A 26,535-nucleotide genomic window follows, 5' to 3' on the forward strand; every position below is an offset into this window, starting at 1 on the left:
ACCAAATATATACTATACACTGTACATAAAATATGAAAGTACACCAAATATATCTTATATACTGTATATAAAATATCAATTTTCAACAAATATGTATTATTTGCTGTACAAAAAATATGAAAGTACATCAAGTATATATTTTGGAGTGTACATAAAATATGAAAGTACACCAAATATATATTATATACTGTATATAAAATATAAAATTTCAGCAAATATATATTATATACTGTACATAAAATATCATATTTCACCAAGTATATATTATATACCCTACACAAAATATCAAATTTCACCAAAAAAAATACTGTACTTATAATATCAAATTTCACCAAATATATATTATATACTGTACATTAAATATCAAATTTCAACAAATATGTATTATGTACTGTATATAAAATATGAAAGTACATCAAGTATATATTTTATACTGTACATAAAATATGAAAGTACACCAAATATATATTACATACTGTACATAAAATATCAAATTTCAACAAATTTATATTACATACTGTACATAAAATATCAAATGTCACCAAATATATTCTATATACTGTAAATAAAATATGAAGGTACACCAAACATCTATTATATACTGTACATAAAATATCAAATTTCACCAAATATATATAATATACTGTACATATAATACCAAATTTCACCAAATATCTATTATATACTGTACACAAAATATCAAATTTCAACAAAAATATATTGTACACTTTACATATAATATCAAATTTCACCAAATATCTACTATATAGTGTACAAAAGATATCAAATTTCACCAAATATATACTATATACTCTACATAAAATATCAAATTTCACCAAATATATATTATATACTGTACATAAAATATCAAATTTCACCAAATATATCTTTTATACTGTACATAAAATATCAAATTTCACCAAATATATATTATATACTGTACATAAAATAACAAATTTCACCAAATATATATTATATACTGTACCAATAATATCAAATTTCACCAAATATATATTATATACTGTACAAAAAATATCAAATTTCAACAAATATGTATTATTTACTGTACATAAAATACGAAAGAACATCAAGTATATATTTTATACTGTACATAAAATATGAAAGTACGCCAAATATATATTATATACTGCACTTAAAATATCAAATTTCACCAAATATATATTATGTACTGTACTTATAATATCAAATTTCACCAAATATATATTACATACTGTACATAAAATATCAAATTTCAACAAATATATATTATTTACTGTACATAAAATATGAAAGTACATCAAGTATATATTTTATACTGTACATAAAATATGAAAGTACACCAAATATATATTACGTACTGTATATAAAATATCAAATTTCACCAAATATATATTATATACTGTGCATAAAATATCAAATTTCACCAAATATATATTCTATACTGTACAAAAATATCAAATTTCACCAAATATATATTATATACTGTACCTATAATATCAAATTTCACCAAATATATGTTATATACTGTACATGACATATCAACTTTCAACAAATTTATATTATATACTGTACATAAAATATCAAATGTCACCAAATGTATACTATACACTGTACATAAAATATGAAAGTACACCAAATATATCTTATATACTGTATATAAAATATCAAATTTCAACAAATATGTATTATTTACTGTACAAAAAATATGAAAGTACATCAAGTATATATTTTAGAGTGTACATAAAATATGAAAGTACACCAAATATATATTATATACTGTATATAAAATATAAAATTTCAACAAATATATATTATATACTGTACATAAAATATCATATTTCACCAAGTATATATTATATACCCTACACAAAATATCAAATTTCACCAAAAAAATATACTGTACTTATAATATCAAATTTCACCAAATATATATTATATACTGTACATAAAATATCAAATTTCAACAAATATGTATTATTTACTGTACATAAAATATGAAAGTACATCAAGTATATATTTTATACTGTACATAAAATATGAAAGTACACCAAATATATATTACATACTGTACATAAAATATCAAATTTCAACAAATTTATATTACATACTGTACATAAAATATCAAATGTCACCAAATATATTCTATATACTGTAAATAAAATATGAAGGTACACCAAACATCTATTATATACTGTACATAAAATATCAAATTTCACCAAAAATATATAATATACTGTACATATAATACCAAATTTCACCAAATATCTATTATATACTGTACACAAAATATCAAATTTCAACAAAAATATATTGTACACTTTACATATAATATCAAATTTCACCAAATATCTACTATATAGTGTACAAAAGATATCAAATTTCACCAAATATATACTATATACTCAACATAAAATATCAAATTTCACCAAATATATATTATATACTGTACATAAAATATCAAATTTCACCAAATATATCTTTTATACTGTACATAAAATATCAAATTTCACCAAATATATATTATATACTGTACATAAAATAACAAATTTCACCAAATATATATTATATACTGTACCAATAATATCAAATTTCACCAAATATATATTATATACTGTACAAAAAATATCAAATTACAACAAATATGTATTATTTACTGTACATAAAATACGAAAGAACATCAAGTATATATTTTATACTGTACATAAAATATGAAAGTACGCCAAATATATATTATATACTGCACTTAAAATATCAAATTTCACCAAATATATATTATGTACTGTACTTATAATATCAAATTTCACCAAATATATATTACATACTGTACATAAAATATCAAATTTCAACAAATATATATTATTTACTGTACATAAAATATGAAAGTACATCAAGTATATATTTTATACTGTACATAAAATATGAAAGTACACCAAATATATATTACATACTGTACATAAAATATCAAATTTCAACAAATATGTATTATTAACTGTACATAAAATATGAAAGTACATCAAGTATATATTTTATACTGTACATAAAATATGAAAGTACACCAAATAAATATTACATACTGTACATAAAATATCAAATTTCAACAAATTTATATTACATACTGTAAGTAAAATATCAAATGTAACCAAATATATACTATATACTGTACATAAAATATGAAAGTACAGCAAATATATATTATAAACTGTACTTATAATATCAAATTTCGCCAAATATTTATTACATACTGTACATAAAATATCAAATTCCAACAAATATATATTATTTACTGTACTTAAAATATGAAAGTACATCAAGTATATATTTTATACTGTACATAAAACATGAAAGTACACCAAATATATATTATATACTGTACATAAAATATCAAATTTCACCAAATATATATTATGTACTGTACTTATAATATCAAATTTCACCAAATATACATTATATGCTGTACAAAAATATCAAATTTCACCAAATATATATTATATACTGTGCATAAATTATCAAATATCATCAAATATATATTATATACTGTACAAAAATATCAAATTTCATCAAATATATATTAGATACTGTACCTACAATATCAAATTTCAACAAATATGTATTATTAACTGTACATAAAATATGAAAGTACATCAAGTATATATTTTATACTGTACAAAAATATGAAAGTACACCAAATATATATTATATACTGTACATAAAATATCAAATTTCACCAAATATATATTATCTACTGTAGTTATAATATCAAATTTCACCAAATATACATTATATACTGTACAAAAATATCAAATTTCACCAAATATATATTATATACTGTGCATAAAATATCAAATATCATCAAAAATATATTATATACTTTACAAAAATATCAAATTTCACCAAATATATGTTATATACTGTACATGAAATATCATCTTTCAACAAATTTATATTATATACTGTACGTAAAATATCAAATGTCACCAAATATGTACTATACACTGTACATAAAATATGAAAGTACATCAAGTATATATTTTATACTGTACATAAAATATGAAAGTACACCAAATATATATTATATACTGTACATAAAATATCAAATTTCACCAAATATATATTATATTCTGTAGATAAAATATCAAATTTCACCCAATATATATTATATACTGTACCTATAATATCAAATTTCACCAAATATTTATTATATACTGTACATAAAATATCAAATTCCAACAAATATATATTATTTACTGTACATAAAATATGAAAGTACATCAAGTATATATTTTATACTGTACATAAAATATGAAAGTACACCAAATATATATTATATACTGTACATAAAATATCAAATTTCACCAAATATATATTATGTACTGTACTTATAATATCAAATTTCTCAAAATCTACATTATATGCTGTACAAAAATATCAAATTTCACCAAATATATATTATATACTGTGCATAAAATATGAAATATCATCAAATATATATTATATACTGTACAAAAATATCAAATTTCATCAAATATATATTATATACTGTACCTACAATATCAAATTTAAACAAATATGTATTATTTACTGTACATAAAATATGAAAGTACATCAAGTATATATTTTATACTGTACAAAAATATGAAAGAACACCAAATATATATTATATACTGTACATAAAATATCAAATTTCACCAAATATATATTATCTACTGTAGTTATAATATCAAATTTCACCAAATATACATTATATACTGTACAAAAATATCAAATTTCACCAAATATATATTATATACTGTGCATAAAATATCAAATATCATCAAATATATATTATATACTGTACAAAAATATCAAATTTCACCAAATATATGTTATATACTGTACATGAAATATCAACTTTCAACAAATTTATATTATATACTGTACGTAAAATATCAAATGTCACCAAATATGTACTATAAACTGTACATAAAATATGAAAGTACATCAAGTATATATTTTATACTGTACATAAAATATGAAAGTACACCAAATATATATTATATGCTGTACATAAAATATCAAATTTCAGCAATTATACTGCTGTATAATTGTATGTAGAGTATATATACTCTACATAAAATATCAAATTTCTACAACAATATATTATATACTGTACATAAAATATCAAATGTAACCGAATATTTACTGTATACTGTACATAAAATATGAAAGTACACCAAATATATATTATATACTGTACATAAAATGTCATATTTCACCAAATATATATTATATACTGTACATAAAATATCAAATTTCACCAAATATATATTATGTACTGTACTTATAATATCAAATTTCACCAAATATACATTATATGCTGTACAAAAATATCAAATTTCACCAAAAATATATTTTATATACTGTGCATAAAATGTCAAATATCATCAAATATATATTATATACTGTACAAAAATATCAAATTTCATCAAATATATATTATATACTGTACCTACAATATCAAATTTCAACAAATATGTATTATTAACTGTACATAAAATATGAAAGTACATCAAGTATATATTTTATACTGTACAAAAATATGAAAGTACACCAAATATATATTATATACTGTACATAAAATATCAAATTTCACCAAATATATATTATCTGCTGTAGTTATAATATCAAATTTCACCAAATATACATTATATACTGTACAAAAATATCAAATTTCACCAAATATATATTATATACTGTGCATAAAATATCAAATTTGAACAAATATGTAATATTTACTGTACATAAAATATGAAAGTACATCAAGTATATATTTTATACTGTACATAAAATATGAAAGTACACCAAATATATATTATATACTGTATATAAAATATCAAATTTCACCAAATATATATTATATACTGTACATAAAATATCGAATTTCAACAAATATGTATTCTTTACTGTACATAAAATATGAAAGTACATAAAGTATATATTTTATATTGTACATAAAATATGAAAGTGCACCAAATATATATTACATACTGTAAATAAAACATCAAATTTCAACAAATTTATATTACATACTGAACATAAAATATCAAATGTAACCAAATATATACTATATACTGTACATAAAATATGAAAGTACAGCAAATATATATTATATACCGTACTTATAATATCAAATTTCACCAAATATTTATTATATACTGTACATAAAATATCAAATTCCAACAAATATATATTATTTACTGTACACAAAATATGAAAGTACATCAAGTATATATTTTATACTGTACATAAAATATGAAAGTATGCCAAATATATATTATACACTGTACATAAAATATCAAATTTCACCTATTATATACTATATACTGTACATAAAATATCAAATTTCAACAAATATATATTATGTACTGTACATAAAATATCAAATGTAACCAACTATATACTATATATTATACATAAAATATGAAAGTACAGCAAATATATGTTATATACTGTTCTTATAATATCAAATTTCACCAAATATTTATTATATACTGTACATAAAATATCAAATTTCAACAAATATGTATTATTTACTGTACATAAAATATGAAAGTACATCAAGTATATATTTTATACTGTACATAAAATATGAAAGTACACCAAATATATTTTATATACTGTATATGAAATATCAAATTTCACCAAATATATATTATATACTGTACATAAAATAACATATTTCACCAAGTATATACTATATACTCTACACAAAATATCAAATTTCACCAAAAAAATATACTGTACCTATAATATAAAATTTCAACAAATATATATTATATACTGTACATAAAATATCAAATTTCAACAAATATGTATTATTAACTGTACATAAAATATGAAAGTACACCAAATATATCTTTTATACTGTATATAAAATATCAAATTTCGACAAATATGTATTATTTACTGTACATAAAATATGAAAGTACAACAAGTATATATTTTATACTGTACATAAAATATGAAACTACACCAAACATATATTACATACTGTATATAAAATATCAAATTTCACCAAATATATATTATATACTGTACATAAAATATCAAATTTCAACAAATATGTATTATTTACTGTACATAAAATATGAAAGTACATCAAGTATGTATTTTATACTGTACATAAAATATGAAAGTACACCAAATATATATTACATACTGTACATAAAATATCAAATTTCAACAAATTTATATTACATACTGTACATAAAATATGAAATGTAACCAAATATATACTATATACTGTACATAAAATATGAAAGTACAGCAAATATATATTATATACCATACTTATAATATCAAATTTCACCAAATATTTATTATATACTGTACATAAAATATCAAATTTCACCTATTATATACTATATACTGTACATATAATATCAAATTTCAACAAATTTATATTACGTACTGTACATAAAATATCAAATGTAACCAACTATATACTATATACTATACCTAAGATATGAAAGTACAGCAAATATATATTATATACTGTTCTTATAATATCAAATTTCACCAAATATTTATTATATACTGTACATAAAATATCAAATTTCAACAAATATGTATTATTTACTGTACATAAAATATGAAAGTACATCAAGTATATATTTTATACTGTACATAAAATATGAAAGTACACCAAATATATTTTATATACTGTACATAAAATATCAAATTTCAACAAATTTACATTACATACTGTACATAAAGTATCAAATTTCACCAAATATATTCTATACACTGTGCAAAAAATATCAAAGTACATCAAGTATATATTTTATACCGTACATAAAATATGAAAGTACACCAAATATATATTACATACTGTATAAAATATCGAATTTCAGCAAATATATATTATATACTGTACATAAAATATCAAATTTCACCAAATATATATTATATACTGTACATAAAATATCAAATTTCAACAACTATATATTATTTACTGTACATAAAATATGAAAGCACACCAAATATATATTACATACTGTATATAAAATATCGAATTTCAGCAAACATATATACTGTACATAAAATATCAAATTTCACCAAATATATATTACATACTGTAGAAAAATATCAAATTTCACCAAATATATATTATATACTGTACCTATAATAACAAATTTCACCAAATATGTATTATGTACTGTTCATAAAATATCAAATTTCAACAAATTTATATTATATACTGTACATAAAATATCAAATGTCACCAAATATATACTGTACACTGTACATAAAATATGAAAGTACACCAGATATATTTTATATACTGTATATAAAATATAAAATTTCAGCAAATATATCTTACATACTGTACATATAATATCAAATTACACAAAATACATATTATATACTGTACATAAAACATGAAATTACACCCAATATATGTTATATACTGTACATAAAACTTGAAAGTACACCAAATATATATTATATACTGTATATAAAATATCAAATTTCACCAAATGTATATTATATATTGTACAAAAAATATCAAATTTCACCAACTCTATACCATATACTGTACATAAAATATGAGAATACACCAAATATATATTATATACTGTGAATAAAATATCAAATTTCCCCAAATATATATTATATACTGTACATAAAATATCAAATTTCACCAAACATATATTATATACTGTACCTATAATATCAAATTTCACCAAATATATATTATATACTGTACATAAAATATGAAATTTCAACAAATATGTATCATTTACTGTACATAAAATATGAAAGTACATCAAGTATATATTTTATACTGTACATAAAATATGAAAGTACACCAAATATATATTACATACTGTATATAAAATATCAAATTTCACCAAATATATATTATATACTGTACATAAAATATCAAATTTCAACAAATATATATTATATACTGTACATAAAATATCAAATTTCAACAAATATGTATTATTAACTGTACATAAAATATGAAAGTACACCAAATATATCTTATATACTGTATATAAAATATCAAATTTCGACAAATATGTATTATTTACTGTACATAAAATATGAAACTACAACAAGTATATATTTTATACTGTACATAAAATATGAAACTACACCAAATATATATTTCATACTGTATATAAAATATCAAATTTCACCAAATATATATTATATACTGTACATAAAATATCAAATTTCAACAAATATGTATTATTTACTGTACATAAAATATGAAAGTACATCAAGTATGTATTTTATACTGTACATAAAATATGAAAGTACACCAAATATATATTACATACTGTACATAAAATATCAAATTTCAACAAATTTATATTACATACTGTACATAAAATATCAAATGTAACCAAATATATACTATATACTGTACATAAAATATGAAAGTACAGCAAATATATATTATATACCGTACTTATAATATCAAATTTCACCAAATATTTATTATATACTGTACATAAAATATCAAATTTCACCTATTATATACTATATAATGTATATAAAATATGAAAGTACATCAAGTATATATTTTGTACTGTACATAAAATATGAAAGTACACCAAATATATTTTATATACTGTACATAAAATATCAAATTTCAACAAATTTACATTACATACTGTACATAAAGTATCAAATTTCACCAAATATATTCTATACACTGTGCAAAAAATATCAAAGTACATCAAGTATATATTTTATACCGTACATAAAATATGAAAGTACACCAAATATATATTACATACTGTATAAAATATCGAATTTCAGCAAATATATATTATATACTGTACATAAAATATCAAATTTCACCAAATATATATTATATACTGTACATAAAATATCAAATTTCAACAAATATATATTCTATACTGTACATAAAATATCAAATTTCAACAAATATGTATTATTAACTGTACATAAAATATGAAAGTACACCAAATATATCTTATATACTGTATATAAAATATCAAATTTCGACAAATATGTATTATTTACTGTACATAAAATATGAAAGTACAACAAGTATATATTTTATACTGTACATAAAATATGAAACTACACCAAATATATATTATATACTGTATATAAAATATCAAATTTCACCAAATAGATATTATATACTGTACATAAAATATCAAATTTCAACAAATATGTATTATTTACTGTACATAAAATATGAAAGTACATCAAGTATATATTTTATACTGTACATAAAATATGAAAGTACACCAAATATATATTACATACTGTACATAAAATATCAAATTTCAACAAATTTATATTACATACTGTACATAAAATATCAAATGTAACCAACTATATACTATATACTATACCTAAGATATGAAAGTACAGCAAATATATATTATATACTGTTCTTATAATATCAAATTTCACCAAATATTTATTATATACTGTACATAAAATATCAAATTTCAACAAATATGTATTATTTACTGTACATAAAATATGAAAGTACATCAAGTATATATTTTATACTGTACATAAAATATGAAAGTACACCAAATATATTTTATATACTGTACATAAAATATCAAATTTCAACAAATTTACATTACATACTGTACATAAAGTATCAAATTTCACCAAATATATTCTATACACTGTGCAAAAAATATCAAAGTACATCAAGTATATATTTTATACCGTACATAAAATATGAAAGTACACCAAATATATATTACATACTGTATAAAATATCGAATTTCAGCAAATATATATTATATACTGTACATAAAATATCAAATTTCACCAAATATATATTATATACTGTACATAAAATATCAAATTTCAACAAATATATATTATATACTGTACATAAAATATCAAATTTCAACAAATATGTATTATTAACTGTACATAAAATATGAAAGTACATCAAGTATATATTTTATACTGTACATAAAATATGAAAGTACACCAAATATATATTATATACTGCACATAAAATATCAAATTTCAACAAATTTATATTACATACTGTACATAAAATATCAAATGTCACCAAATATATTCTATAAACAGTACATAAAATATGAAAGTACACAAAATATATAGTATATACTGTATATAAAATATAAAATTTCACCAAATATAACTTATATACTGTGCATATAATATCAAATTACACAAAATACATATTATATACTGTACATAAAATATCAAATTGCAGCAATTATATACTTTATACTGTACAGAAAATATCAAATTTCTACAAATATATATTATATACTGTACATAAAGTATCAAAAGTAACCAAATATATACTATATACTGTACATAAAATATGATAGTACACAAAATATATATTATAAACTGTACACAAAATATCAAATTTCACCAAATATATCTTATATGCAGTACATGAAATATCAAATTTCAAAAAATATATATTTTATACTGTACATAAAATATCAAATTTCACCAAATATATATTATATACTGTACCTATAATATCAAATTTCACCAAATATATGTTATGTACTGTACATGACATATCAACTTTCAACAAATTTATATTATATACTGTACATAAAATATCAAATGTCACCAAATATATACTATACACTGTACATAAAATATGAAAGTACACCAAATATATCTTATATACTCTATATAAAATATCAAATTTCAACAAATATGTATTTTTTACTGTACATAAAATATGAAAGTACACCAAATATATATTATATACTGTATATAAAATATAAAATTTCACCAAATATGCATTATATACTGTACATAAAATATCATATTTCACCAAGTATATATTACATACTGTACACAAAATATCAAATTTCACCAAAAAAATATACTGTACCTATAATATCAAATTTCACCAAATATATATTATATACTCTACATAAAATATCAAATTTCAACAAATATGTATTATTTACTGTAGATAAAATGTGAAAGTACACCAAGTATATATTTTATACTTTACATAAAATATGAAAGTACACCAAATATATATTACATACTGTACATAAAACATCAAATTTCAACAAATTTATATTACATACTGTACATAAAATATCAAATGTAACCAAATATATACTATATACTGTACATAAAATATGAAAGTACAGCAAATATATATTATATACCGTACTTATAATATCAAATTTCACCAAATATTTATTATATACTGTACATAAAATATCAAATTTCACCTATTATATACTATATACTGTACATAAAATATCAAATTTCAACAAATTTATATTATGTACTGTACATAAAATATCAAATGTAACCAACTATATACTATATACTATACATAAAATATGAAAGTACAGCAAATATATATTATATACTGTTCTTTTAATATCAAATTTCAACAAATATTTATTATATACTGTACATAAAATATCAAATTTCAACAAATATGTATTATTCACTTTACATAAAATATGAAAGTACATCAGGTATATATTTTATACTGAGCATAAAATATGAAAGTACACCAAATATATATTATTTACTGTACATAAAATATCAAATTTCAACAAATTTACATTACATACTGTACATAAAGTATCAAATTTCACCAAATATATTCTATACACTGTGCAAAAAATATCAAAGTACATCAAGTACATATTTTATACCGTCCTTAAAATATGAAAGTACACCAAATATATATTACATACTGTATATAAAATATCAAATTTCACCAAATATATATTATATACTGTACATAAAATATCAAATTTCAACAACTATATATTATTTACTGTACATAAAATATGAAAGTACATCAAGTATATATTTTATACCGTACATAAAATATGAAAGTACACCAAATATATATTACATACTGTATATAAAATATCAAATTTCACCAAATATATATTATATACTGTGCATAAAATATCAAATTTCACCAAATATATATTTATATACTGTACAAAAATATCAAATTTCACCAAATATATATTATATACTGTACCTATAATATCAAATTTCACCAAATATATGTTATATACTGTACATGACATATCAACTTTCAAAAAATTTATATTATATACTGTACATAAAATATCAAATGTCACCAAATGTATACTAAACACTGTACATAAAATATGAAAGTACACCAAATATATCTTATATACTGTATATAAAATATCAAATTTCAACAAATATGTATTATTTACTGTACATAAAATATGAAAGTACATCAAGTATATATTTTATACTGTACATAAAATATGAAAGTACACCAAATATATATTATATACTGTATATAAAATATCAAATTTCACCAAATATATATTATATACTGTACATAAAATATCAAATTTCAACAAATATGAATTATTTACTGTACATAAAATATGAAAGTACATCAAGTATATATTTTATACTGTACATAAAATATGAAAGTACACCAAACATATATTACATACTGTACATAAAATATCAAATGTAACCAAATATATACTATATACTGTACATAAAATATGAAAGTACAGCAAATATATATTATACTGTACTTATAATATCAAATTTTACCAAATATTTATTATATACTGTACATAAAATATCAAATTCCAACAAATATATATTAATTACTGTACATAAAATATGAAAGTACATCAAGTATATATTTTATACTGTACATAAAATATGAAAGTATGCCAAATATATATTATATACTGTACATAAAATACCAAATTTAACAAAATATATATTACATACTGTATATAAAATATCAAATTTCACCAAATATATATTATATACTGTACATAAAATATGAAAGTCCACCAAATATATATTATGTACTATACATAAAATGTAAAATTTCAAAAAATATATATTATATACTGTACATAAAATATCAAATTTCACCAAGTATATAGTATATACTGTATATAAAATATCAAATTTCACCAAACATATATTATATACTGTACCTATAATGTCAAATTTCACCAAATATATAGAGTATACTGTACATAAAATATCAAATTTCAAGAAACATATCTTATTTATTGTATATAAAATATCAAATGTCACCAAATATACACTATATACTGTACATAAAATATGAAAGTACACCAAATATATATTATAAACTGTACATAAAATATAAAATTTCACCAAATTTATATTATACACTGTACATAAAATATCAAATGTCACCAAATATATACTATATACTGTACATAAAATATGAAAGTATACCAAATATATATTATATACTGTACATAAAATATAAAATTTCAAAAAATATATATTATATACAGTACATAAACTATCAAATTTCAACAAATATATATTATATACTGTATATAAAATGTCAAATTTCACCAAATATATACTATATACTGTACACAAAATATGAAAGTACACCAAATAAATATTATATGCTGTATATAAAATATAAAATTTCAAAAATTATATATTATATACTGTACATAAAGTATCAAATGTCACCAAATATATACTATATGCTGTACATAAAATATGTAAGTACACCAAATATATATTATATATGGTATATAAAATATAAAATTTCACCAAATATATATTATATACTATACATAAAATATCAAATTTCAACAAATATATATTATATACTGTACATAAAATATCAAATGTCACCAAATATATACTATATACTGTACATAAAATATGAAAGTACTCCAAATATATCTTATATACTGTACATAAAATATAAAATTTCAGCAAATATATAGTATATACTGTACATAAAATATCAAATTTTAAGAAACATATCTTTTTTATTGTATATAAAATATCAAATGTCACCAAATATATACTATATACTGTACATAAAATATGAAAGTACACCAAATATATATTATATACTGTACATAAAATATAAAATTTCACCAAATATATATTATACACTGTACATAAAATATCAAATGTCACCAAATATGTCCTATATACTGTACATAAAATATGAAAGTACACCAAATATATATTATATACTGTACATAAAATATAAAATTTCACCAAATATATATTATACACTGTACATAAAATATCAAATGTCACCAAATATATACTATATACTGCACATAAAATACGAAAGTACACCAAATATATATTATATACTGTACATAAAATATCAAATTTCAACAAATATATATTATATACTGTACATAAAATATCAAATTTCACTAAATATAAATTATATACTGCATATAAAATATCAAATTTCAACAAATATATATTATATACTGTACCTATAATATCAAATTTCACCAAACATATAGTATATACTGTACATAAAATATCAAATTTCAAGAATAATATCTTTTTAATTGTATATAAAATGTCAAATGTCACCAAATATATACTATATACTGTACATAAAATATGAAAGTACACCACATATATATTATATACTGTACATAAAATATAAAATTTCACCAAATATATATTATACACTGTACATAAAATATCAAATGTCACCAAATATATACTATATACTGTACATAAAATATGAAAGTACACCAAATATATCTTATATACTGTACATAAAATATAAAATTTCAAAAAATATATATTATATACTGTACATAAAATATGAAATTTTAACAAATATATATTATATACTGTATATAAAACATCAAATGTCACCAAATATATACTATATACTGTACATAAAATATGAAAGTACACCAAATATATCTTATATACTGTACATAAAATATAAAATTTCACCAAATATATATTATATACTGTACATAAAATATCAAATTTCAACAAATATATATTATATATTGTATATAAAATATCAAATGTCACCAAATATATACTATATACTGTACATAAAATATGAAAGTACACCAAATATATATTATATACAGTACATAAAATATAAAATTTCACCAAATATATATTATACACTGTACATAAAATATCAAATGTCACCAAATATATACTATATACTGTACATAAAATATGAAAGTCCACCAAATATATATTATATACTGTACATAAAATATAAAATTTCAAAAAATAAATATTATATACTGTAAATAAAATATCAAATTTCACCAAATATATATTATATACTGTATATAAAATATCAAATTTCACCAAACATATATTATATACTGTACCTATAATGTCAAATTTCACCAAATATGTATTATATACTGTATATAAAATATCAAATTTCACCAAACATATATTATATACTGTACCTATAATGTCAAATTTCACCAAATATACAGTATATACTGTACATAAAATATCAAATTTCAAGAAACATATCTTATTTATTGTATATAAAATATCAAATGTCAACAAATATACACTATATACTGTACATAAAATATGAAAGTACACCAAATAAATATTATATACTGTACATAAAATATAAAATTTCACCAAATATATATTATACACTATACATAAAATATCAAATGTCACCAAATATATACTATATACAGTATATAAAATATGAAAGTACACCAAATATATATTATATACTGTACATAAAATATAAAATTTCAAAAAATATATATTATATACTGTACATAAACTATCAAATTTCAACAAATATATATTATATACTGTATATAAAATGTCAAATGTCACCAAATATATACTATATACTGTACACAAAATATGAAAGTACACCAAATATATAATATATACTGTACATAAAATATAAAATTTCAAAAAATATATATTATATACTGTACATAAAATATCAAATGTCACCAAATATACACTATATACTGCACATAAAATATGAAAGTACACCAAATACATATTATATACTGTACATAAAATATAAAATTTCACCAAATATATATTATATACTGTACATAAAATATCAAATTACAACAAATATATATTATATACTGTATATAAAATATCAAATGTCACCAAATATATACTATATACTGTACATAAAATATGAAAGTACACTAAATACATGTTATATACTGTACATAAAACATAAAATTTCACCAAATATATATTACACACTGTACATAAAATATCAAATGTCTCCAAATATATACTATATACTGTACATAAAATATGAAAGTTCACCAAATATATATTATATACTGTACATAAAATATAAAATTTCAAAAAATATATATTATATACTGTACATAAAATATCAAATTTCAACAAATATATATTATATACTGTATACAAAATATCAAATTTCAGCAAATATATATTATATACTGTACATAAAATATGAAAGTACACCAAATATATATTATGTACTGTACATAAAATATAAAATTTCACCAATTATATATTATATACTTTACATAAAATATCAAATTTCAACAAATATATATTATATACTGTATACAAAATATCAAATTTCCCCAAATATATATTATATACTCTATATAAAATATCAAATTTCAACAAATATATATTATATACTGTACATAAAATATCAAATGTCACCAAATTTATACTATATACAGCACATAAAATATGAAAGTACACCAAATATATATTATATACTGTACATAAAATATAAAATTTCACCAAATATATATTATATACTATACATAAAATATCAAATTTCAACTAATATATATTATATACTGTACATAAAATATCAAATGTCACCAAATATATACTATATACAGCACATAAAATATGAAAGTACACCAAATGTATATTATATACTGTACATAAAATATCAAATTTCAACAAATATATATTATATACTGTATATAAAATATCAAATGTCACCAAATATATACTATATACTGTACATTAAATATGAAAGTACACCAAATATATATTATGTACTGTACATAAAATATAAAATTTCACCAAATATATATTATACACTGTACATAAAATATCAAATGTCACCAAATATATACTATATACTGTACATAAAATATGAAAGTACACCAAATATATATTATATACTGTACATAAAATATAAAATTTCAAAAAATCTATATTATATACTGTACATAAAATATCAAATTTCAACAAATATATATTATATACTGTATACAAAATATCAAATTTCACCAAATATATATTATATACTGTACATAAAATATGAAAGTACACCAAATATATATTATATACTCTACATAAAATATAAAATTTCACCAAAAATATATTATATACTATACATAAAATATCAGATTTCAACAAATATGTATTATATACTGTACATAAAATATCAAATGTCACCAAATATATGCTATATACTTTACATAAAATATTAACGTACACCAAATATATATTATATACTGTACATAAAATATAAAATTTCACCAAATATATATTATATACTGTACATAAAATATCAAATTTCAACAAATATATATTATATACTGTACATAAAATATCAAATTTCACCAAATATATATTATATACTATACATAAAATATCAAATTTCAACAAATATATATTATATACTGTACATAAAATATCAAATGTCACCAAATATATACTATATACAGTACATAAAATATGAAAGTACACCAAATATATATTATATACTGTACATAAAATATAAAATTTCAAAAAATATATATTATATACTGTACATAAAATATCAAATTTCAATAAATATATATTATATACTGTATATAAAACATCAAATGTCACCAAATATATACTATATACTGTACATAAAATATGAAAGTACACCAAATATATATTATATACTGTACATAAAATATAAAATTTCACCAAATATATATTATATACTGTACATAAAATATCAAATTTCAACAAATATATATTATATACAGTGTATAAAATATCAAATGTCACCAAATATATACTATATACTGTACATTAAATATGAAAGTACACCAAATATATATTGTATACAGTACATAAAATATAAAATTTCACCAAATATATATTATACACTGTACATAAAATATCAAATGTCACCAAATATATACTATATACTGTACATAAAATATGAAAGTACACCAAATATATATTATATACTGTACATAAAATATAAAATTTCAGCAAATATATATTATACACTGTACATAAAATATCAAATGTCACCAAATATATACTATGTACTGTACATAAAATATGAAAGTTCACCAAATATATATTATATACTGTACATAAAATATAAAATTTCAAAAAATATATATTATATACTGTAAAAAATATCAAATTTCAACAAATATATATTATGTACTGTATATCAAATATCAAATGTCGCCAAATATACACTATATACTGTACATTAAATATGAAAGTACACCAAATATATATTATATAGTGTACATAAAATATAAAATTTCACCAAATATATATTATACACTGTACATAAAATATCAAATGTCACCAAATATATACTTTATACTGTGCATTAAATATGAAAATACACCAAATGTATATTATATACTGTACATAAAATATCAAATTTCACCAAATATAAATTATATACTGTACATAAAATTTCAAATTTCAACAAATATATATTATATATTGTATATAAAATATAAAATGTCACCAAATATATACTATATACTGTACATTAAATATGAAAGTACACCAAATATATATTATATACTGTACATAAAATATAAAATTTCACCAAATATATATTATATACTGTACATAAAATTTCAAATTTCAACAAATATATATTATATATTGTATATAAAAATCAAATGTCACCAAATATATACTATATACTGTACATTAAATATGAAAGTACACCAAATACATATTATATACTGTACATAAAATATAAAATTTCACCAAATATTTATTATACACGGTACATAAAATATCAAATGTCACCAAATATATACTATATACTCTACATAAAATATGAAAGTACACCAAATATATGTTATATACTGTACATAAAATATAAAATTTCACCAAATATATATTATATACTATACATAAAATATCAAATTTCAGCAAATATATATTATATACTGTACATAAAATATCAAATGTCACCAAATATATACTATATACTGTACATAAAATATGAAAGTACACCAAATATATCTTATATACAGTACATAAAATATAAAATTTCACCAAATATATAGTATATACTCTACATAAAATATCAAATTTCAAGAAACTTATCTTATTAATTGTATATAAAATATCAAATGTCACCAAATATATACTATATACAGCACATAAAATATGAAAGTACACCAAATGTATATTATATACTGTACATAAAATATCAAATTTCAACAAATATATATTATATACTGTACATAAAATATGAAAGTACACCAAATATATATTATGTACTGTACATAAAATATAAAATTTCACCAAATATATATTATATACTGTACATAAAATTTCAAATTTCAACAAATATATATTATATATTGTATATAAAAATCAAATGTCACCAAATATATACTATATACTGTACATTAAATATGAAAGTACACCAAATACATATTATATACTGTACATAAAATATAAAATTTCACCAAATATTTATTATACACGGTACATAAAATATCAAATGTCACCAAATATATACTATATACTCTACATAAAATATGAAAGTACACCAAATATATGTTATATACTGTACATAAAATATAAAATTTCACCAAATATATATTATATACTATACATAAAATATCAAATTTCAGCAAATATATATTATATACTGTACATAAAATATCAAATGTCACCAAATATATACTATATACTGTACATAAAATATGAAAGTACACCAAATATATCTTATATACAGTACATAAAATATAAAATTTCACCAAATATATAGTATATACTCTACATAAAATATCAAATTTCAAGAAACTTATCTTACTAATTGTATATAAAATATCAAATGTCACCAAATATATACTATATACAGCACATAAAATATGAAAGTACACCAAATGTATATTATATACTGTACATAAAATATCAAATTTCAACAAATATATATTATATACTGTACATAAAATTTCAAATTTCAACAAATATATATTATATATTGTATATAAAAATCAAATGTCACCAAATATATACTATATACTGTACATTAAATATGAAAGTACACCAAATACATATTATATACTGTACATAAAATATAAAATTTCACCAAATATTTATTATACACGGTACATAAAATATCAAATGTCACCAAATATATACTGTATACTCTACATAAAATATGAAAGTACACCAAATATATGTTATATACTGTACATAAAATATAAAATTTCACCAAATATATATTATATACTATACATAAAATATCAAATTTCAGCAAATATATATTATATACTGTACATAAAATATCAAATGTCACCAAATATATACTATATACTGTACATAAAATATGAAAGTACACCAAATATATCTTATATACAGTACATAAAATATAAAATTTCACCAAATATATAGTATATACTCTACATAAAATATCAAATTTCAAGAAACTTATCTTATTAATTGTATATAAAATATCAAATGTCACCAAATATATACTATATACAGCACATAAAATATGAAAGTACACCAAATGTATATTATATACTGTACATAAAATATCAAATTTCAACAAATATATATTATATACTGTACATAAAATATGAAAGTACACCAAATATATATTATGTACTGTACATAAAATATAAAATTTCACCAAATATATATTATATACTGTACATAAAATTTCAAATTTCAACAAATATATATTATATATTGTATATAAAAATCAAATGTCACCAAATATATACTATATACTGTACATTAAATATGAAAGTACACCAAATACATATTATATACTGTACATAAAATATAAAATTTCACCAAATATTTATTATACACGGTACATAAAATATCAAATGTCACCAAATATATACTATATACTCTACATAAAATATGAAAGTACACCAAATATATGTTATATACTGTACATAAAATATAAAATTTCACCAAATATATATTATATACTATACATAAAATATCAAATTTCAGCAAATATATATTATATACTGTACATAAAATATCAAATGTCACCAAATATATACTATATACTGTACATAAAATATGAAAGTACACCAAATATATCTTATATACAGTACATAAAATATAAAATTTCACCAAATATATAGTATATACTCTACATAAAATATCAAATTTCAAGAAACTTATCTTATTAATTGTATATAAAATATCAAATGTCACCAAATATATACTATATACAGCACATAAAATATGAAAGTACACCAAATGTATATTATATACTGTACATAAAATATCAAATTTCAACAAATATATATTATATACTGTACATAAAATATGAAAGTACACCAAATATATATTATGTACTGTACATAAAATATAAAATTTCACCAAATATATATTATATACTGTACATAAAATTTCAAATTTCAAAAAATATATATTATATATTGTATATAAAAATCAAATGTCACCAAATATATACTATATACTGTACATTAAATATGAAAGTACACCAAATACATATTATATACTGTACATAAAATATAAAATTTCACCAAATATTTATTATACACGGTACATAAAATATCAAATGTCACCAAATATATACTATATACTCTACATAAAATATGAAAGTACACCAAATATATGTTATATACTGTACATAAAATATAAAATTTCACCAAATATATATTATATACTATACATAAAATATCAAATTTCAGCAAATATATATTATATACTGTACATAAAATATCAAATGTCACCAAATATATACTATATACTGTACATAAAATATGAAAGTACACCAAATATATCTTATATACAGTACATAAAATATAAAATTTCACCAAATATATAGTATATACTCTACATAAAATATCAAATTTCAAGAAACTTATCTTATTAATTGTATATAAAATATCAAATGTCACCAAATATATACTATATACAGCACATAAAATATGAAAGTACACCAAATGTATATTATATACTGTACATAAAATATCAAATTTCAACAAATATATATTATATACTGTACATAAAATTTCAAATTTCAACAAATATATATTATATATTGTATATAAAAGTCAAATGTCACCAAATATATACTATATACTGTACATTAAATATGAAAGTACACCAAATACATATTATATACTGTACATAAAATATAAAATTTCACCAAATATTTATTATACACGGTACATAAAATATCAAATGTCACCAAATATATACTATATACTCTACATAAAATATGAAAGTACACCAAATATATGTTATATACTGTACATAAAATATAAAATTTCACCAAATATATATTATATACTATACATAAAATATCAAATTTCAGCAAATATATATTATATACTGTACATAAAATATCAAATGTCACCAAATATATACTATATACTGTACATAAAATATGAAAGTACACCAAATATATCTTATATACAGTACATAAAATATAAAATTTCACCAAATATATAGTATATACTCTACATAAAATATCAAATTTCAAGAAACTTATCTTATTAATTGTATATAAAATATCAAATGTCACCAAATATATACTATATACAGCACATAAAATATGAAAGTACACCAAATGTATATTATATACTGTACATAAAATATCAAATTTCAACAAATATATATTATATACTGTACATAAAATATGAAAGTACACCAAATATATATTATGTACTGTACATAAAATATAAAATTTCACCAAATATATATTATATACTGTACATAAAATATCAAATTTCAACAAATATATATTATATATTGTATATAAAATATCAAATGTCACCAAATACATACTATATACTGTACATAAAATATGAAAGTACACCAAATACATATTATATACTGTACATAAAATATAAAATTTTACCAAATATATATTATACACTGTACATAAAATATCAAATGTCACCAAATATATACTATATACTGTACATAAAATATGAAAATCCACCAAATATATATTATATACGGTACATAAAATATAAAATTTCAAAAAATAAATATTATATACTGTACATAAAATATCAAATTTCACCAAATATATATTATATACTGTATATAAAATATCAAATTTCACCAAACATATATTATATACTGTACCTATAATGTCTAATTTCACCAAATATATATTATATACTGTATGTAAAATATCAAATTTCACCAAACATATATTATATACTGTACCTATAATGTCAAATTTCACCAAATATACAGTATATACTGTACATAAAATATAAAATTTCAAGAAACATATCTTATTTATTGTATATAAAATATCAAATGTCACCAAATATACACTATATACTGTACATAAAATATGAAAGTACACCAAATATATATTATATACTGTACATAAAATATAAAATTTCACCAAATATATATTATACACTATACATAAAATATCAAATGTCACCAAATATATACTATATACAGTACATAAAATATGAAAGTACACCAAATATATATTATATACTGTACATAAAATATAAAATTTCAAAAAATATATATTATATACTGTACATAAAATATCAAATTTCAATAAATATATATTATATACTGTATATAAAACATCAAATGTCACCAAATATATACTATATACTGTACATAAAATATGAAAGTACACCAAATATATATTATATACTGTACATAAAATATAAAATTTCACCAAATATATATTATATACTGTGCATAAAATATCAAATTTCAACAAATATATATTATATACAGTGTATAAAATATCAAATGTCACCAAATATATACTATATACTGTACATTAAATATGAAAGTACACCAAATATATATTGTATACTGTACATAATATATAAAATTTCACCAAATATATATTATACACTGTACATAAAATATCAAATGTCACCAAATATATACTATATACTGTACATAAAATATGAAAGTACACCAAATATATATTATATACTGTACATAAAATATAAAATTTCAGCAAATATATATTATACACTGTACATAAAATATCAAATGTCACCAAATATATACTATGTACTGTACATAAAATATGAAAGTTCACCAAATATATATTATATACTGTACATAAAATATAAAATTTCAAAAAATATATATTATATACTGTAAAAAAATATCAAATTTCAACAAATATATATTATGTACTGTATATCAAATATCAAATGTCGCCAAATATACACTATATACTGTACATTAAATATGAAAGTACACCAAATATATATTATATAGTGTACATAAAATATAAAATTTCACCAAATATATATTATACACTGTACATAAAATATCAAATGTCACCAAATATATACTATATGCTGTACATTAAATATGAAAATACACCAAATGTATATTATATACTGTACATAAAATATCAAATTTCACCAAATATAAATTATATACTGTACATAAAATTTCAAATTTCAACAAATATATATTATATATTGTATATAAAATATAAAATGTCACCAAATATATACTATATACTGTACATTAAATATGAAAGTACACCAAATATATATTATATACTGTACATAAAATATAAAATTTCACCAAATATATATTATATACTGTACATAAAATTTCAAATTTCAACAAATATATATTATATATTGTATATAAAAATCAAATGTCACCAAATATATACTATATACTGTACATTAAATATGAAAGTACACCAAATACATATTATATACTGTACATAAAATATAAAATTTCACCAAATATTTATTATACACGGTACATAAAATATCAAATGTCACCAAATATATACTATATACTCTACATAAAATATGAAAGTACACCAAATATATGTTATATACTGTACTTAAAATATAAAATTTCACCAAATATATATTATATACTATACATAAAATATCAAATTTCAGCAAATATATATTATATACTGTACATAAAATATCAAATGTCACCAAATATATACTATATACTGTACATAAAATATGAAAGTACACCAAATATATCTTATATACAGTACATAAAATATAAAATTTCACCAAATATATAGTATATACTCTACATAAAATATCAAATTTCAAGAAACTTATCTTATTAATTGTATATAAAATATCAAATGTCACCAAATATATACTATATACAGCACATAAAATATGAAAGTACACCAAATGTATATTATATACTGTACATAAAATATCAAATTTCAACAAATATATATTATATACTGTACATAAAATATGAAAGTACACCAAATATATATTATGTACTGTACATAAAATATAAAATTTCACCAAATATATATTATATACTGTACATAAAATATCAAATTTCAACAAATATATATTATATATTGTATATAAAATATCAAATGTCACCAAATACATACTATATACTGTACATAAAATATGAAAGTACACCAAATACATATTATATACTGTACATAAAATATAAAATTTAACCAAATATATATTATACACTGTACATAAAATATCAAATGTCACCAAATATATACTATATACTGTACAT

This window comes from Gorilla gorilla, chromosome 3, assembly GCF_029281585.2.
Source record: "Gorilla gorilla gorilla isolate KB3781 chromosome 3, NHGRI_mGorGor1-v2.1_pri, whole genome shotgun sequence".
Lineage (NCBI taxonomy): Eukaryota > Metazoa > Chordata > Mammalia > Primates > Hominidae > Gorilla > Gorilla gorilla.